The sequence below is a fragment of the Harpia harpyja genome, chromosome Z (assembly GCF_026419915.1).
Source record: "Harpia harpyja isolate bHarHar1 chromosome Z, bHarHar1 primary haplotype, whole genome shotgun sequence".
Classification (NCBI taxonomy): domain Eukaryota; kingdom Metazoa; phylum Chordata; class Aves; order Accipitriformes; family Accipitridae; genus Harpia; species Harpia harpyja.
Genome location: NC_068969.1, coordinates 2,601,027 through 2,615,697, shown reverse-complemented (window position 1 = coordinate 2,615,697; position 14,671 = coordinate 2,601,027). Strand labels below are relative to the sequence as shown.

General features: G+C 37.4%; 1 protein-coding gene and 1 long non-coding RNA gene across 5 annotated transcripts in view; one reads left to right on the top strand and one right to left on the bottom strand.

The window, feature by feature from the left end:
* LOC128137917 (uncharacterized) overlaps positions 1-14,671 on the top strand; it is a 66,588-nt gene that overhangs the window by 11,720 nt on the left and 40,197 nt on the right. The window lies entirely within an intron of this gene.
* The window catches only part of RAF1 (Raf-1 proto-oncogene, serine/threonine kinase), a 79,986-nt gene that overhangs the window by 56,767 nt on the left and 8,548 nt on the right, over positions 1-14,671 (bottom strand). Inside the window, exon 2 of the mRNA XM_052779184.1 lies at positions 7,264-7,341. The gene's annotated coding sequence lies outside the window, so the exon portion shown is untranslated. The remainder of the gene's footprint in view (positions 1-7,263; positions 7,342-14,671) is intronic.

The window sequence follows — 14,671 nt, the reverse complement described above, 5'->3', positions numbered from 1 at the left end:
TTCAGTTACATTAGCATCTATCTACAAACAGTCTAAACTGCCTTATTTTTAAGCTTAACCTGAACTTGTTATTCTGATTGCCCATTGATATTACAAGAGTAAACAAACAGTAAAAAGGCTACTGTTATCAGGCAGCCTTAATCACTATCTGCCTTCATACATTTCTCTCTTCCCCCACCCTCACTACTGCCATCACTTCCAAAGTTGTTGCACCACCTGCACTGCATTAGATATATGCCACCCAGTATGCTTTCCCACTGAGAATGCCAACTGCGTTTATCTATTTATAATTAAGCGGTTGCAGGGTGCTTTTTGATTCATAGAAGTTATAGAATGAGGCTAAAAAAGTTTTGCAAGTTATTCTTACTAGAATTAGACACTATCAGACAGATTTAACTAAGTCAGTCTTTATATTTCATCAGAGAACTTTTCATTTTTTGGCTTAATTTCCTGACACAAGCTTTTACTTCCAGCATAAGCAAAGCAGTATGAGTACTAACCTGCATAATAAGCACAGGTGATGTGCTCAAAGCAAGTCACAGGTCTGGTAATGTGGACAAGCAGTTCCTGGTTTTTGTCTAGGGTTAAAGCTTCACACTGCGTCAGAGCATTTGGGCTACATTCCTGACTGTCACATGGAGAAAGACTGTGGATTTGGTTAAGTTCTCTGTACCTCAGGTTTCTCCTCTGTAAAGAAAAAATAGGAGCACTGCTACGCTTTAGGGCTTAGGTGCAATTTCACAATACTTGTAACACAGTCTAATTATATACTGCTGCCAAAGGGACGGTCCCTTTTTCCCCTTTCAGCCCAAGTTGCACATTTCTGCCCCTTCTCTCATGCTGGATCTAGCAGTCATGACACTGCTTGGTGAGTCAGATTTTTATGTTTTCATGACTAATCTCACAATCCTAGCCCTTCTCGATCAATGCAAGGGAAGGAGCAAGAAGGCCCAACTAGTGGATGAGGTGTGCAGAGACTGGAATCTCCCCATTTGGCAACAGCCTACAGATCCAGTTACTTGGTTTGTGAAACTGCAGCCTGAGTAGTTGGAAACCCAGTGATCCAAGAAAGAGTATCTTTTTGCATATGCAAAGTATATCTCAAAGGCTGTACCTTCTTACTCATCTGTTTATCACACCGACATAAGCAGCAATATTATTATATACAATCAGAGCTGAAGTTGCTAAATTAGGGGTTTTTGTCTATTGTTTATAAATTCCACATATGTTATGATTAATTTACATCTTACACTATAGGTATTTTCTGGTTTGAAAAAAGCCCATGTGACTTTTTCAAAAGGTTATAAAAAAAGAACAATAGGAGTAAGTAGGAAGGCAAGAAAGTTTGCTAATAAACACAATTTTTCAATATACTTGAGACTAAAAAAACCATACATTGAAAAAGCACAATATTAGATTATGAAATAGTAGATTAAATCTTATGCAAGTGAATGCAAAGCAACAGTCTGGGAGAAGACAGCCTACATCACATGTAAACAGTAAGGGGTTCTGGTTTAGCTCTTGTCAACCAGATAGAGAGATGTGGGATTTACTGTGAATAGGTCCCTAAAAATGCCAGCTCAGTGCTCAGCGATGGTTAAGACAAGAAACAATGTTAGGAATTTGGGATGAGAGCTGAGAACAAAACAGAAGAGAGTACTTACTGCATTGTATAAATTAAGGATGTACCCACATTTTGAATACAGCATGCAGATCTGTTCCTGTGACAGAATATATGTTTAATAAAATTAAGAGGAACAGAAAAGGGCAGCAGGGACTTTTGGAGGTATAAACCAGCTTCTGCAATGGTAAGCAACTAACTAGATTAGGACTCTTCAGCTAGGAAAATGAAAGGATGACACAGAAAAAAGAAGTTATTTTTATAAGACAAGTACCTCTCACAAGGCTATATAGTCATCTCATAGGGACTAAAAAGAATAAGATTTAGGTAAATTGAGAAAGTAGGTACTCTGCTGTATATTTGTAGGCATTTCCTATCCTAAGTTCTCACAGCACTTCACAAACCACAATGAATGCAATGATAGATGATTAGGAAGAGTGCTGTAAACAAACAAAAAAAAGTGCTTTCCTCCTACTATGACCTCCCATGTTATAGCAATCAATGGAAAGTTTTCCTGAATTAAAGGCCGATTTTCTATTTCTGTGCATTTGAAAGTCTTTCATAGTTTTATGCTTTCTGTAAGTTGCCTTTTGGGTTTTGTGTCCCCCTTACTATGATTTTACATTTAAAATACCAGAGCCAAGAGCTTTTAAATTCTCATTTAGAAACAACTTTCACTTTCTGACAAATGACTTCTTGCAGCTAATAGTGCTCTTTGTTCTGCAGTTTATCCTTCTTAGGTTTGGAGGGAAAGATCCTTTCAGCTTTTTTTTTTCTTTTTTTCTTTTATTAGTCAGTGGATTATGTTGAGTCCCTAGAATAGCATTTTTAAACTCTAAACCATCTGCAAGCATTTTATCCTTTTAGCTGTTACTTCAAAATGAAAACAGAGATTGATTTGCCTAAGGGCACATGGTAAGTTAATGAGGGAGATGGGGAACAAAATTGAGGAGCAAAGGCTGGCAACCTGTTGTTTCAATATCCAACTTCCCCCAATGATTTTTATTGTATAACAACAACAGTCTTCACTTCTTGGCAACAGTTATGCTGCAGTTTCAGTATACTGCCAAACACTTAGAGCTACATGAGATATGCTAGAGGTGAACAATATTGAGATATTCTTACACATCAAGATTTCAGTTTTGTATTATCTCAGTACAGACCACAGTTAAAGCAGAACATGTACCCTATTGACAGGGTACAACTGGAGAGTTTTAGAACTAATTTACAAAGCAGGTGCCTTCCTTTTGTGTAATGGGACTTCTCACAATTTGACTACCACATTTAGAGACAGCTGTGAACTGAATTAACAAATTTCAACTCTACATGTATTTCTGAAATATTAAAATATGGATCTTGATGTTTTACTATATGTAGTAAGTATATGAAGTATGATAGAATTGCACAGCAAATTCCCAACAAAAAGGTGTGTATACAGTTGTTTTGAAATTAGTTTCTACTTTTACAAAATGCAGCCAATATTACAAAAATTATGGCTCAGATTTAGTGATGCCTTTGTTACTTCACAAAATTCTGGAGAGTGCATGTTTTGCCTTGCTTGACCTTTGTTTAATTAAGCAGAATAAACACACAGTTGTTTCTCTAACACCTAGAAACTGGAGGAAAAAAATAGCAATATGACATAAAAATACTTAGAAAAGTTTTTACAATGAAGCAGAAATACCATCTGGTTTAATTTGAGGGGTTAAAAAGTTGTTCTGTATTTACAAAAATTTTGCAAATAACCTGAAAAATCCTTGACAGGTATATCCTAAAGAAACATCTGGGGTGTTAACTTCTGGAATAAAGATACGTAGAATATATACTAAGATGGTGGTCTCAGGGTTTTTGTTTATACATAACACTTTTCTTGGCAATACAAAGCAGCATTAAAGTATGCAACATGTTTAAAAAAAAGCAAGTTTAAAGCACACATGATTGTCATCCCAGATTGCTCACCAAAAGTAAAAACAAACAAACAAACAAACAACACCCCCTCCCAAACACCCCCCCCAAAAAACAACAAAAGAGGCGGGGGGGGGGGGAGAAGAAAGAGAAATAACATTTTCCCATGCAGGTATTCTGGAAACTGTAGCAGACTCCACCCAACATAGTAAACAGACAGTTTACAGAAAAGCCAGGCTCAAGAGAGAAGTAAAATGAGGAACTCTGCAGTCAGAAAATACAGAAGTTCGCTAACTAAATAAGTATTCAGTGTTAAAATTTATCATCCTGATTCTAGGAACTAAGTGATATGACCACAGGCTACAAAAATAGCCCCAGAAGGAGTCACATGGAATGATGTAATGTGAACATGGAATAAATCCTTGCTTTTTTTAAACTGAAAAATTTATATTCAACTCTAGGAAAAACACAAACCAACAAAAAGGTTAGCTCTAGTGCACTGAATCAGGTCAAGGGCAGCATTCATCTGTATGCATTTGATGCTTACATCAGTATCCCATGGTAGAAAAATTTTATACTAACTTTGGCATAACAGTGCAAAGCACTGCACAGAAGTCATGGATAAGACCTTAATTTCTGGAAAAGTTACTCTGCATTAAATGCATCATCATATAGCCACTTAATTACTTCTGTTCAAGGACAGAAATAGATATGCGAGTGTTAAGCAACCCCATTATGAGGTTCTGTCCTCATGAAGGAGGTTCATGACTTCTCAAATATGAAGGATTTTTGGTCTGTTGCTTTTCTACCATATGTTCTTGTAAATAAAGGTACCCAGAAAATCTGAGATACAGCGGAGGGCAGTGGATTGCATTTCAATTTTGCCAGCCTGCACTCCCACTCCTACAGTAATATGCTCCAGGATAAGGTTTTCCAAAGTCTGAAGTATTTTGAAGAGACCTTATTAAAAATGTAATCCTAAAACATTTCTAAGGAAGCCAGAAAGAAAATAAAACAACTTTCAAGATTTCCATTAAAATATATTGGAAAACACACACCACACTGCTGAGCTGTGAATGATTAAAGAAAATTAATAGCTGTATGCAATGTGCTAATACACTAATGCAAGCAAACAGCGTCATTGCATATGCCCTGATGCATGAGATCATTGGCCAAGTGGCTGGATATTTCAAACCACATGAGAGAGGCATTGCTCCTTCCAGCATGGAATATGGCCAGAAAAGAAAAAAAAAAGTTTTAGAATCTCCTTTAAGAAAAAGAAAAGCAAAAAAGTGACCCTGCTATAAGCTGGACATGACTTGCCACGTCCATCTTTTAGAATTGATCTTGAATTTAAATTAGCCCATAAATAGATTCTGTGTTATCTTCTCTTTCTACCACATCATAACACCATTGATGAGTTCAGCAACAGGCTCATTTGGCTTTGGAGCCTGTCATAGTTCCTGGTTGTTGGAGTTACTCTTATTATCCAGCTCCATTAATTCCAGTTTTCTTTTATTCTAGAGTACTTGAATGTTCAAGTGTGATGCTTTGTGCCATTTAATTCTCTTCATAGAGCTTCATAGAGCTTCATAGGTGTTAATAAGGAAATAATGTGGTTTTAAGATAAAATGCACAATAAAAATATTTATACTATTATAGCAAATTTTAGATTATAATGAGCAACAATTACAAAGGCATTGGATTTAAAGCAGTGAAGGACTCAAATTATGACTCTACCAGAAACTTGGTCAAATCACTTAAGTAAGTAAACGAAATATACTTAAGCAGATGTTAAATGCTTTACTGGCTCCGAGATTAAGTTGAACACAAGAGAGAGATTTTCAAGAATGCCAAAATTATTTTGTTAGTGAAAGTGCATCATTTGGGAAAAATTGTGAAGTAGCAAGGCAGTAACAGGGAATATCCCTTGTTAGCCACACTTGTAGCTCCAAAAGCATTGAATCAAAACTGTGATATTACACCAAAATAAATTTTTAAAATCCTGTTTAAGGGTTAGATTTGTCCCTTGGGGATGGTTGGTTGTTTCTACTCCCTCAGCTATCCCCAAAAGATAAGGGGATAGCATACATCATATCATTACCACCATTCTCAAGTTTACTTGACCTCAAATCCAAGAGCTTTTTCACACCCCCACATTTTACTCTTCTCTCTAACAGGGGGTTAGTTCTGCTTCGTGTCCTAGCCTTACTGTTGCTGCTGGTACAGAAAGAAGGAAAGCAGCATTTCAGAAGAGTTCTGTCTTGTGGAGGGCTGAAATCCACAGTAGGGCTGGAACTTCTCATATCCTCACAAGACCGATACCAGTGCTCACCAGAGTCGCATGATTCAAGGAAGTCACAGGACTTGGCGACACTGAACTAGAAAGACTGAGGTGAAATAGTCAGCTCTGCTGTGAGTTATGCACATGTTCAGGTACTTGGGCTATGTCTAAAGGGCTCTGAAAGAGCCATCTCCAGAGCAGCTATAAGCACAACACATCTGAGCACCCATACCTGCTGCCCTTCTGCAGGCTGCTAACCCACTGCATGTTTACCAGAATATGCTCCAGCTATGCCCAAAGCAGTACCAAGAGGTTCGAAGCCTCTGGAAGGTAGGTCATGCTGCAAACGCAATCTCAGGTTGTCTCTGTGAGACATTAGAGACAGTTTTAGTCTCCAATTTTCAGTCTTGTTCTTTGTTCTATACACTTCCATACCTCAGTGAGGAAAGATGAAGCAAAGATAAGCTAAACATCACAAGACTCCTAGGTATTAATGTAACGAGGACTCAGTTCTACTATTTTGGAATGTGTTTGGAAAATGTTTTGTTCAGTAAGGGTCCATAGCCTCCTGATGCCTCATTTTTCTATCCTTGAAATGGAAACAGGCATGCATCCCTTGTTCTTTCAACACTTTCAGCTGTGTGTGAGGCATCAACATTGGTTATGAGAGGGACATACTCATTCATAAGCCAGACTTCCTGTTAGCATTGGACATAACTGTAATATTGACAAGAAAAATATCTCTAATGCTTACTAATACTGGAAAGCTACAAAAAAAAAAAACCAACCAACAAACTGTATTAATGAAGAGTGAGACACCAGAAAACAACAAAAAGCCCCTTTAAAATTTTGAACAGGAAGAAGGATTAAAGAGCATACTCAAATAGAAAATAGAACTATTTACTACATAACAGAACTATTTACTACATAAAGTTCCCACTTCAGCCATGAATCGGCTATATAAGTGTTATTCCACTTATGGTGGATGAGAGGCAAAGTGAACCGTGGAAGTCAGGCAGGAGTAAGCCTCACTGATGTTCCTGGGCCATGTAGGTGTCCATGCACAGTAAACTTCACACCTGTAAGAGAATGTCCTACCTGCAAATAACATACTCCTTCATCTGAGGCATCTGCCTCCCTTCTTTGCTATGGAGCATGGGGAATGAAGAGGGAAAAAGACTCTCAGTAACCAGTAGAGAAACTCATCATAGAAGGGCATGCTCTCCAAAAGCATATACATGCATATCCTTTTCCACTAGGAAAAAACTGGTTCTGATTTAAATTTAATATTTTTTTTTGCATTCATGCACTCATAGCATTTGCACATTTGTTCCAGACATCTGTAAAATCTCGTATGTCTACCTAGGAAGAGTTTCACTAGTATGCTTGCAGCATAAACAGTCTGCTTTTGCTGTCCAAAACATAAACAGAATCAAAATTAAGAGTTACTCACTTCTCAGCATACTGAGATGACATTATAATATTATGAACATTGCACTTTTCTGGCTAGCAGCCCTGTTTTCCTCGTGGCCTGTAAAAGAAGGAAGAAAATTAACACTCGGCTCATGTTGCAGTAGTTGGAGATTCTTAATTGCCCCTCTGACATTTTATAGAGGCTATTTGGTCAAAAATTGTGTCTGAGAAGTATCAAATGCAAATGCTGTCACAAATCAGCAAGTTCCCTAAAGAATATAGGTGATGACCACTTTGTTTCCAAGCTGACCTGTGACATGCAGTTTTTCTCTTACTTTGACTCATCTAATCTGTAATGGGGAGGACAACGAAACACTGCTGAGATACAACATTCCAGGCATTCTGGAGAATAGCAAGTAGTATTGCTTACAAATCTTTTTTGAAAATGTATGAAGACTTCCAGTGGGAAGTTTAAAATCAAGAGCTACATACAAGTTTTTGTTTGCATTAAGCTCTGATCTCCTGAAGCCAGTCATACAACAACTCCTCAGTGTTTTATCCTGCAAAGGGAAATTCTTCCACATATCATTAGTGGTATGGCTCATCCATGATATAATCTTGGTCTGGCTTGAGGAACAGACTATAGTCCCTGACCAATTCCTTTGAACTTTGACAGTACAGCGTTGTTAATTCTAGTGATTCTACCAAGAGCAGAATGATTCTGTCCTGTGATCTGGCCAGTCTTTTGGAAATCCAGCAGCTCCAGCTCTCACATCATTTTCAGCCCTGTCTGTGGAAATCTCCTTTGACTATCTGCTACTCCCATCTTCTGGGCTAGAGCATCTAGGTCATACTTCACAAGGCTGATGGACCTTTCTTTCTCTCCTTCAGTATCCAATATGATTTTTTCAGCTGAGGTTAAATGGGAAACAGAATCATTAATACAACCCTCATAGGAAGAGCATAAGCAGAAAGTGCCCAGAAGTCCAGGCCAGCCCTCGTCCCTTCTCCCTACCATTCCTGCAAGCAATGGGTCAGTTGGGCTTTGCTCTCCCTCTCAGTGTGGAGTTGGACTGCAGAACACTTGGGGTTTCCTCTATTTGACTGGAGGACTCCAGTCTAGAAGCCGTCTCAAGCCTGTGGTAAAAGCAGGTGCACACTGCAACCCACAAGGAACAGAAATGTAAATAAGGGCAACATGTAAATAAGGGCATCAAAACCATGATTAAGTGAAAGCTGACTACCATAAGTATTGATGAGGGATGTTGTCATCAGGTGGATCACTAACTGATGTAAGCAGATAGAATGGTGGAACAGAATGTGAGGCATTACTGGAAGCCTTTATTATGAGGCAGTTTCAAAAGTTCCTGCACCCCAAAGGCAAATTGCATTCTATACATTTAGGAGAACCTGCAATGTTACAGACTCAAGTTCAGAGTGCTTGGGATAATCAAATAAATAGATACACACACACACTCTCCATATGCTTTTCTTGGTTTTGTTGTTACTGTTGTGGAAGTTTTCTTCCTCGAGGTATTTTGGGATCCAGCCTGTGCTTTTTGAGGTTAATTCTGCAATACCAGCACCAAGTTCATAGTTGAAGGTACTCGCCAGCTATTCAACACTGAGAGCCTATGCATAGCTAGTATAAAGAGTGCTAGCTGAAGATTAAGTAATCAAAGTACAGAAAGTGGCATGAAGTCATAGATACAGAACTCAGTCATTAAGATAAAGGAAAAGAGTTCAGAAACAATATACATGTTGGTGTTTGGGTTTTCTGCATTCTTTGCGCTGCTTGCCCCCCTCCCCGAAAAGAAAAGGTTTAATCTCTCCCTTTTAATGATGTCTCCAAGACTAGACCATGAGGGGAGGAGAGAAAATGAATCATGATCCATTTGTTTTCCCATCACAAAGCATACTAGAGAGGTCTTTTAGATTCTACTTAGTATGAAAGGGGATGGTGCTAGGGGAGACAGAGCTAGTTGAAAACCCTTGAAAAATGAGGATTACTGTGGTGCTGTATACAAAAGGCTCCAGTAGGATGCTTCTGCTCTAAAGAAAGTTAGTTTTACTTCTTTTACTACTTTTATCTGAAGGAAGGAATCCAGGCTTATTTAGGCTGTAATGATTGCACATATATTTCCTAGCTTGAGTCCCATAACACTGCAGCTGTATTTGGAATCTGCAAAACAGTTCTTTCTGGATTAGAAGGTACTTAATCATGGGGTGGAAGTGTTTTAGGAAAAGCACCCTAAGAAGTTTTAGAGGATAGAGCCAAGACCATTTTTGAAGCTTGTCAATAAAATAAAACAGACATTAGGGGTAGAGTCTCTTATCTACATGCTAGGCCCTCAGGTTCTGCCATAACCGAGTTGCATACCCAAACCCAGCTCTAGTGGCTGGTTTACAATAGGACTTTCAGTCTCTCCTGATGGAACTGGTTTACTTCTATAAATACACAGGAATAGTAGCAAAACCCTGGAACTTATTTTGTCGCAAGCAATTGGCCTACATTATTTGATAAGTTGGAATGAAAGGATGTCTCATCCAAGCCAGAAACTTTGTCTTGGAACACCAAAGCCTTTCCTGACAAAAGCTTCACCAAGAGAAATTAATTTCTATGCAAAACTTTTGGCTTTGAATCTCATTTTCCAATAAAAAAGCATTTTGTTGAAAGATTCTTGATGAGTTCTCTTTCTGAACACATACATTTTGAGTAATCACTGTGTAGGACAAGGAAATATTTGAAAATCATGAGCTTCATCAGTGTCATCTAACAGATGCATTTTTGCATAAGTAATTAACTTGAAAGAAATATACATAAGCATTCTCTACTGGTTTGCAGTTATTTTCAGGGTATAGTGAGTAATCTAACACTGCCTCTGAAAGCAGCTGCAATTTATAGATGAGTAATATTTACATATGAATAGATTTTGATCTGTGAACGACTAATTTCTACTTTTTCTGAAAGAGATTAAACATCTTTTACGTCCTGTTAGAAAGCAATTACAATTTATGTGGACAATTCAGTATTGAACGCTGCAGTTAGACTGGAAGCAGTATTTCATTCTTAACTTGTTCAGTTGCTTTTGATATTACCCAACAAACTCCACTGAAGCAGAATCTTAAGGCCCATCAAGTGATAATTTATGGGACTCTAAGCAGTTAAATTATATGAGCAGAAGGGAATCTGAATGTTTTGAATTATCTTTGTGCTTACTTTAAACCAGATACATAATAAGTCTTTTTTCATTTGAGTACTTACAATATATGTACATTGCAAGAGAAGATGTGATCACAATATATCCACGTCAGTTTTAGTATAGGTAGAACAAGTAAAAATAACAGTTAAAATAAATTATAGATGTCAACCTAGAAAGCAACTTTAATATATACATGTTCCCAGGGGGCTACTATAAATATTTATGCTTAAGATTACTCCAGTCAGTTTTATTGACCGTTAGACATGTAACAATATTAAAGAAAGATATGCCTACCAATCCTCTAATACAACCTTCACTGGGAATGTTGATACACCCTCTGTAGGAAACCCAAGTGCAACATTTGAAGAGGTTCGATGTTTATGATATAGGAACTGTTCAAGAAGTTACTGCTAACAGAATTTATTGGATATATCAATCTCTGGGCATAGTTACTGGCACTAAGATTTCTGAAATACATTTTTCTTGGATAGTCTCTGGTCACCATTTGCAGAAAAGTTACTGTAAACAAGACAAGCATCACTAAATACCCTGTTTCCCAATAATTTTTCCCTCCCCTAGTGGAAGATGGACTTGAGTATTCTATGTCTTATTACTACAGTATAGAGGAGGGACCACTAAAGCTTTTTTAACATGGCCAGTATGTTTTTGTTTGCCATCTGGCCTTTTTAAAAAGCAGCACAACATGGATGTAAAAGCTACCAATATTGCATTAAGATTTCCACAACCGTGTTGAAAAGAGCTGTGAAATACTGCATTTTGCTTGTTGAATAAGAAAAATAATTTTAATCCGCTGGTAGTTGGAGACACTTAAGCAATGAGATCATATCTTTTTATAATCTCCTGATTTAGTGTGTAATTGAAACCAGGAGAATAAAAAAAACCTGTCTTGAAGACAAAATGTCTCTTTTGAGTATGCATCGACTCACATTTGGAGATAGAGGATACAGAAAGGTGGGACTTGGAGCAGATTGTCATAATTAAAGGGGCGGGGTGCAATAGCATAAGTGACATTTTTCATATAAATTGATAATAATGTAAAGGTGTAGTGGGTGTGGAAAGTAGGAAGAGAGGCAAACACTGGATAAGAAGTATTAGTGTGAAGGCTACACTCGTACTTCAAGCGCAAAGCATTCATTTCGCCAAATTCTGTATCAAAGAGGGATGGGCCTGCTGACTCCATGGTTCATCTCTAGTATCTTTATCCATAAACAGACACTTTAGTCAGTAATCTCTTTCATTTACAATGATCCTGATTGGAATATGAGTGCTTATTATGTGCCATAGCATCTATTTAGACTTAAGTGATATAACAACCAAATTTGAATCTGGACAATTATATAAACAATATTGCACAAGTTTCTGATTAAGACCTAAACGTGTAAAACTTGGCTCTGGTTTATGTAACCGTTCTTCATTAGCCCGCACTCATGAATTTGAGTAATTCTTTGTTGAAATAACAAATTTTCCACAAGCTCTTGATAGCAAATAAACTTTGAATGGAAGTAGCATATGCTCACATGAGTTAGAAATTCACAGATTCATTAGCTCTTTAAACAATATTAATTGCTTGCATACTGCTGAAGCAAATTAGGCTGTCACGGCATTCTTTCAGCTTTGTGTCTGTAAGGAGAATTGGGTCAAAGAAAGAACCAGAAAAAGGTAGGCAAAGCATTTATTTTGGGTTTTGAGATTTTGAGGAAAGGACTATGAACTTTTGGCAATATGTGAAGGAATCCAAATGCAAAGCCCATGAAAGAAACCAGATTCAGAAAAGTGCTGGAAAACACTTTGTGGGAGGCACTCACTTGCAAGATTGGAGAGAACAATTAAATCCAGGAAGCTGGCGGGAAGACTGAGGTGGGTGGGTTAGGTGGAATTGAAGCAGGTTTTCGTTTGTTTTTCACAGCACTACACTAAGCTAGTTCTCACAGATTCATTCTGGTGGATGGATATGTCATTAATCAGCAAGACAGGATACTATAAACTTGATTTTGAAATTGAGGGCTGCCTATCTGCAAAAAGGTAGCTATTATCATCCCTCACTTTTGTAGCCAGAGGAAATGGTTCCTTTACATTGCAGCCACTTTCTACAATAGATGTTCAAGTCACATCTGGTTCAGTTGCTCTCTTACATCCCTTGGCTACTATTACCTTCTGTACAATAGAAAGTAGCAGCAATGTGAAAGACAACATAGGAGCAGGATACTTTTAACTATCCTAATGTGATCTCAGAGATCTGTGTATTAGAATGTGCTCAGAGAAAGATTTTTATTGATAGAATAGAAAAGTGATAGGGAAGTGATTTCCCTTGCATTCACTCACATACACAAAACTACACTATTCTGGGTTCTAGACAGATTTGAACTCCTCTTAAAGAATTTAATCTTGTGTAAATCTAAAAATAATAATAAAGTAGCATATCATTAATTTGATTATTCTTACTAGTCTTTCAGATAGAGGTTCCTTCAATTACATTAGGAGAAAGGAATGATTATCAAATCTGTATTTTTTTTTTTAATCTCAGTGCATAGGATCATTGACTTCTGTAATGGAATCTAGTAGTATTTTCTCAGGAATAAAATTGCTGCAAGAATCCCGTCTTCTACATGCCCATACACTCCCAAAGCATCACCTACTATTCACAGTATAGGGGTGGAAACTTTGATGGGAAGGAGTTAATCTGAGCAGAGGAAGATAAAATAGCCAGTTAGGCTGTACATCCACTAGTTTGTAAACTAACTGCAGGGATTGTGTAAATTCCCGAGTTCTGGTTGCTCGAGTCACTATTGCCACATAGGCTTCAAGATCTGCATACTTATAAAGTATTTCTAAACAGTATTTATTTAATGTATGAGCTGAATACATTCAAAATACATTCAAAAAGGACACAAAACTGTCACAAGGGTCTCTTATGCACCTTGTGGAAACAAAGAATTAGAGCTGTCTCCAGTCCATGTGCAAACTTAGTAATGCTTTTCACAATTACCATAGTACCAATTTATCATACATTAAGTGCTTAGCTCTCTCAGGATAGTAACCATATATTTCTGTACTTAGTGAGCAATATATAATATACTGTTCAAAGTAAAACCATATACACAGTTTGAAACCCTTGCTCATAACAAAACAAGATTTATAAATGTATAGCCAGCTCTAATATATAATCTGAAGACCAGAGCTGCTTCTGCACCTTGAAAACATTATCTTTGATTAAATAGTGATTACAATCTTCCCTCAGATAAAAAAAAAAATATATGTTTATATATATTTATGTATATAATTTCAAAATCAAAGCCTTGTACTTACTGCATCTTCTTCTGCATGTCATCTGATGGCATTGGGAACAGATCCCAACATCCCAGAATGCAGCTTGGCAGGTATTAGTCTCCTGCTTATAATGGGCTCTCTAATTGTAATGCATTTTTTTCCCTTTTGAACTAGCTAACTAACCTGTAATTTTTCTTGGTATCTGCCCAAAGGTAAATGAAGTATCTGATACACCCAAGGAATTCCTCATCTGCTACAGGTGACTTTGGACTGGGAGTTGCCATCACCAAATAAGAATGAATCTACATGTAACCAGGTTTCAATAATATCCCCAGGCAAGACAGATCGCTCATGCTTCCATTTTTATACTGTTTATTAGTTCTTATAAGAAGAATAGTGAAGCCTGCATGCAAGTCTCCTCCCCTGAGCTCCAACACAAGATTGAAGCTGAGAGAGATTCTGATCATTGAGCAAGTATTGACTTGATTTAATAAGGCAAGAAGAACCTCAACGAGCAATTGCAATTGCTGCTGCTACCCAGTAGCTTCAGGTGCTTAGCAATTCAGCATATCAGCAATGAGTACACTTAAGCTTGACCCACTTTTTCTTCCTCATTTTGCAAAATCAGGGTTATTCTTGTTACTTTGCATTTGGCACTTTGCACTTAGGCAAATGCATTACAATAAAGTATCTTCCACTGTCACAATTTTAAAAGATTCTGCTATTAATATGTCTGGCTGTTAAAAGTCAATGCATATGTAAAAGTGGGGAGGAGGCTGCAGTATTAAATGCAAATTAGCATGCAGTGATAATGGGTCTACAGCAGCAAAAAAAAGGGCTTGAACTAAAATACTAACTTTTCTTCCCTTTTCCTCATTTTGAGAAACACTGAATTTGTCCTGCCTTCTGTTCCTTCAGCTGTTCCTATAGCCTCTTCTTCCTGCTGGCATACTGAAT